General features: G+C 36.9%; 1 pseudogene; it reads right to left on the bottom strand.

The window, feature by feature from the left end:
• Positions 1–4410: 4410 nt before the first annotated feature.
• Positions 4411–4509, bottom strand: LOC132301986 (small nucleolar RNA R71; annotated as a pseudogene).
• Positions 4510–5861: the final 1352 nt, after the last annotated feature.

The following is a 5861-nucleotide window of genomic DNA, read 5'->3' as shown; positions in this document are numbered from 1 at the left end:
GAGAGGCAGTGAGGAACCGAGAGTGAAACTTGAGAGATAAACAGAGAGGTTCAAAGATGGGACGAGTGCTTTTAGGTTGAACCAAGAGCCACGGAGGTGTGAAACGGTAGTCTAGGAGGTGGCCGGGAAACTCAGAGATGGAGGTTTAAGGTTTTGAACGGAAACCTAAAGGCAAGTCTCTATTTAAACTCTTTCCCCTAAACCTGTGTTCTGTGCATGCCTAGGTAGATTCTAGGGGTTTAATTGATGTTAAAACAATTCATTTATGCATGTTTAATCTATATTTAATCTCGTTGAATTAAATTGGTTTGCAAGTTTTTAAAGATCTATTAACTGGTTCATGTTGTATTTGAGTTTAAGCTTAGTTAATTGATATCATTGATGTATGTCCATGCCTTATAAATGTTTTGGGACATTGATTAAACACTGGAACAAGTATTAAAAGAATTACAAAGGGCCTGGGTATCGCTAGAGGAGAGAAAGACGAAGCAGAAAATGCAGAACGGCTCAGGGAGTGAGAGAGCAGGCTCCCAAAATGAGGGAGCCATCTCCCTTATCAATGGAGCCGACTCCAAGGGGTGTGGATCCGGCTCCTAGCTCCATAAAGCCAGCTCCTAAGGTTAGGGAGCTGGCTCCCATATGTTGTTAGAGCAGGCTCTCAACTTGTAAGAGCCTGCTCTAGCCCAGAATTACGTATTTAACTATTTTAGGGCACTATTTGGACTGTGCAGGGTGTTTCTACTTCATTAAAACTGTTTTAAATTATGTATATGATGGCTATGGACCTGTGAAAATATAGGAAAATAATAATTCATTAACGGATTGAGGAATGAACGGTGTGAACTTAGGGAAAAATCCTACATATTGCACTTTAGTGGTTAATCAACTTACATACTTGAACTTGGAGGTTATTTTATATATGATTTTAATACTGTTAATCATATTTAAATAGAGATATAAGTATAGTGAATCACTTGAAATTAACTATGCTTGGTTTGGAATAAATTGGTATTTGTTTGCTATTAACTGTATCAATTTATGGACAATATTGGAGGATTTAAATGCTTTGATTTATTTTAGCAATTTAAATAGTTGGAACATGATTTTTAGGTTCTATAATGAATGCCTAATATCGTTATATATGTATTAATTTATATTGATGCATATTTTGGAGAATAGTTAATGAATACCTAGTGCTGTTTTGTCAATTATGTTAATTGGAGGATTATATGCACCAGTATGGGATGGTGTCATACTAGGGATGGATTATGATGAGCGCTGAAAAGTGTGCATTTAAACCTTTTAAGCTTAGGTGTTCTAGGACCTTTATCTATCTTATTTTCCCGCTTTAGATTGATTTCATGTTATTTTTATTTTTAGGTACTTATCCCTAAAATAAGCTAACTCAGCCAAATAAGAGCAGAAATGAAGCAATTCTGGGATGAATAAGAGAAAGGAGCAAAGAAGAGCAAAAGGAAGCAAAGGGTGGAATTTCAGCAATTTCGATCGATCTCAAGAAAAGTTCGATCGAACCAAATTTCATCGATCTCAGCACTTCAAGATGGATTTGAGCCATGTTTATCCCTACTCAAAGATCTCAAAGTTCGATCGATCCAACTTGATACTCTGATCGATCGAACCATCTTGTCCTTATCCAAATGATTGATCTTATCCAGACTATACCACCCTACGAACCACTTTTGTCCTTTTCCTAAAAATAACTTCAAAATATCTCAGATTTGTTTTTATCCAAAAAGGCGCAGCCATAGAGGATCGATCCAACTTAAGTTTGATGGATCTCAGCCATGTTCGATCGATCTCACCACAAGTTCGATCGATCGAACTTCCTAAATCCAGAGAAAATCCAAATTCCAGCTCATTAAAAGTTGTCTCATATCCAATCATTGGAGGAATATTTGGTGTACGAGCCCAGCTCATTTGGGGTGATTTTTTACCTACCTATATAAGGAATATGAGCCACTTTTTTATAGGGAGATAGATATACTTAGATACTTAGAAAAGAGGAAGAAGAAAGGAGAGGAAGCTAAAGACATAAGCTTAGAGATCCTCCATCAACCAAGAAGAGGAGCAATCTCTACCATGGAGTTAGCTTTTGAGAGTTGGGAGACACCATCCATGAGTGGTTAGACATCCTCTTGGGGCTAGAGTTAGCCCTAAGCATGCTTTCTACATCTTGATTTATGTATTTTTGAGGGGATTTGTATTGTGATACATGTTTTGACACTTTTATATATATAGATCTTGTTTATTCAATGATTTGTATGGTTTAATGCTTCCAATTGATCATTTCATTATATCCATATGTCTATGTATGCTAGAATAGATGTTCATGTGTTTGCCTCTATTTCTTGTGCTATTGATGCATGTTTATGCATATTAATAGTATAGATCTAGAGATTGTCAAGACATAGTGCTTAATGGAATGTTTTTGTGGTTTATTTGATGGTTCATACTCATTTTTTGATGGATTGTACCTTTCCCTTAGTTTAATTAGTTTAATTTCATGTCATTAGCTTAATTGTAGTTTAGTAGTAGTTTAGATGTTAAATGGGAGGACAATCGATGCTTGTTGTTTGATGTTCCATACTTATGAATGCAAGTGGCATATTTCTCTAATTTTGTGTTATGTTTGGATTGTGAGCTTAAAGAGGAATTAATGGCTTAGTTTGATATATTGTGCTATTTATTGTGTTGTCTAGATAATATATGCTTAATTGGTCATCCATGCTTGTTGAAACAACCACACACACACCATTATTACAATACATGTTTTCCCCTTCATTAATCATTCATTAAGGGTATAGAAAAGTTATGCTTAGTGGTGATCTCTAAATCCCAAGATCTCACTTTCTCTTTTATTCTCTTTATTGCATTATTATTTACTTTAGTCTAGTTGCAACTTAGTATAATTTAACCACCAACCAATCTTTTGATCACTCGACCTACTAACCCTAATCTTGATTCCACAACCTAGTATGACTCCACAATCCCTTGGGACGATCCCTACTTGCCCTAACTATATTTTTAGTGAAAGGTAGTTGTGTCAAATTATAAATGTAGAACTTGGCCACACTCATCTTAGTCCACTTGCACACAAATTTGGTTGCACCGCGATGAGCAACACTAAGTTTTTGGCGCTGTTGCTGGGGATTGATATATGGCAACGTCGTATTTATGGAATTAATTACGAATTAGTACTCTTTTGATCGTGTCTTTACTTTATTTTTATTTTCATTTTGGTTACTTATTGTGTTGGTTCTTGTTTGACTAGTTGTACATTGAGCTAGAAGGTGAGCAAAGGAGCATCCAAGCAAAGGAGCTAAGCAAAAGCAAGGAAAAAGGCTAACATAATAAAAATTGCTAATCTAAAAGCTAAAAAAAAAAAAAAAAAATTGGAGTTGAAGTGCTATAGGACCCTTTGTGAGATCTTTCTAACTCAATCTCTAGTTAAATCGTTGGCCCGCGTGGAGGCTTGTATTTCAATTCTTAGATAAATCGTAAGCTCGCGTGGAGACAATTTTTTTTTTTTTTTGCATGTTGTTCAAGAATGGGAGTATGGGATCATTGTACGTGGAGGAAGTTTGTTGATTATTGATTTGTTGTGAAGGTGAAGTGTTTCTCATTATTACTTGTTTGTGTTTTTGTTTGTGCATGTATGGTCATAGGTCATTAAATCCTACTCTTGTCCCTTCTACTTTGCATCTTGAATCGGTTATTCGTAATCCTAGGGGAAGAGGTAGTTCTCATCACTTCATTTCGCCAATGGAGAATTTGAATGACGACCATGTGGAGGAACTTGGTCACATAGACTAACAAGGTATCCTTCACCCCAATGTGCATCATGATAACATGCAAGTACCATTAGGCATGCCGAGGCCATTCATTCACCCACCACAACAACAAGGCCAAGTTCCATTAGGAATGCCAAGGCCAATCTATGCTCCACCACCTCCCATTGTTCAAGGCAATCAAGGTGCCTATGTTACACCTCCAATTGTTAATCCTCCCCTTACTTTAAGAGATCACTATGTGCCTAATGAATATAATGCACCCACATGCATTCAATTGCCACCATTTAGAGCACACCCCTATGTGATCAAGCCACAAACCATTCAAATGATTCCTAACTATCATGGACTTCCAAGTAAAGAACCTTACAAGCATTTAGATGAGTTTCTTGAAGTATGTTCTATCGTGAGATACACAGACATACCGGAAGAGGTCTTAAGGCTTAAACTTTTTCCATTCACCCTTAAAGACAAGGCAAAATATTGGTTTAACAATCTTAGGCCTTTTTCAATAACTTCTTGGGCAGAAATGCAACAAGAGTTCTCTGCCCAAGAAGTTCTTGAAAAAGTACTATCCGGTTTCTAAGACCAATGCCATGCGAACCTCAATTCGAGAGTTTTCACAAAGGGATGGAAAAATGTTCCATGAGGCATGGGAAAGCTTTAATGAATCGCTTAGGAAGTGTCCACATCATGACATGCCCAAATGGTAATTAGTTCAATATTTTTTTGAGAGCTTATCGGACAATCACAAGGGCATGGTTGATGCTTCCATGGGTGGCTCTTACATTGATAGGCATGAGGATGATGTGTGACGTCTTTATGAGAGCATGAGTGAAAATTCTTTGCATCGAACTCTATCTTCTAAGAATGCTAGGAATTGAAGTGGAAGAAGAGTGTTGGCTTACATTAAGTCGACCATTCCAATGAAATAGCCACCGAGATAAAATCCTTATCTCAAAGGTTTGACCAATTCTTGATCAACCAAAACTCGGTAAATTAAGTATCTTCCATCCTAACCATTCCCATCATGCATCTAATGAGACGTGTATGACTTGTTCGAGTGTTTTACATTTTACTTCCAATTATCCCCATAGACATGTGTAAAGTGAGCATCATGAACAAGTTAATGCAACATTTGTTAATCAAGGGAATAATCCTTATGGCAATCACTATAATCCAAGTTGGAGGAATCACCCGAACTTTTCTTAGAAAAACCAAGGGGAAGGCTCAAACTTCCCCAAGGCGGTTTCCAAGGGAAATATGTTCCACCTCCAATGCAAAGCCAAGGTTCCCAAGGATATAGACCATTTCAATCACAAGGAAACCAATTATCTAATTCTCATTTTCCTAATCAACCATCTTATTCTCAAGGAAATTCTAGGAGTCCCGCATTTGAAGATAAAGTTTTGACCACTTTAGGAACTTTAGAGGCTAACACTCAATTGTTTCATTCTCATTCAAAATCCATTGCAAAGGTAGAAACCCAAGTAGGGCAAATAGGTAGTACTTTGAATGCTAGAGAGAAAGGGAAAATGCCTTTAAATGCCCCACCAAAGCAACAATGTGTTGTAGAGACTTATTCCTCATCGGAAGGTCACATAATAGAGCATGTCAATGCGGTGACAACCTTGAGAAGTGGGAAGATTGTGGACAACCAAGTGGGTATGTCCAATAAAGAGAGTGAACCAGTGCAACCCAAAGTTGACACCCGTCCCGTTTCACATCCTATTCCTCCTTCATTGCATATGCATGATTTTTCAAATGAGAATATATTGAAAAATGATTTGAAAAATGATTTCGGAAAAAAGATTTGCAACATGATTTCAAAACTTCTTGTGTTGAAGAGACTTCAAAGAAAAATTTTGAAAAGGTTTTTGAGCCAAGAGCTCCATTTCCGGATGCCTTAAAAGGATCAATTTCAATTGATAAACAAAAGGCCAAAACCAATGAAATCATTGATGTGTTTAGGCAAGTGAAAGTGAATCTTCTGCTTTTGGATGCAATTAATCAAATTCCGGCTTATGCCAAGTTCTTAAAAGACTTATGCAC

The sequence above is a fragment of the Cornus florida genome, unplaced genomic scaffold (genome assembly GCF_030987335.1).
Source record: "Cornus florida cultivar Cherokee Brave unplaced genomic scaffold, ASM3098733v1 CherokeeBrave_3.0.0_Hap2_Chr03, whole genome shotgun sequence".
NCBI lineage: Eukaryota > Viridiplantae > Streptophyta > Magnoliopsida > Cornales > Cornaceae > Cornus > Cornus florida.
This window is presented reverse-complemented; position numbering and strand designations above follow the sequence as displayed.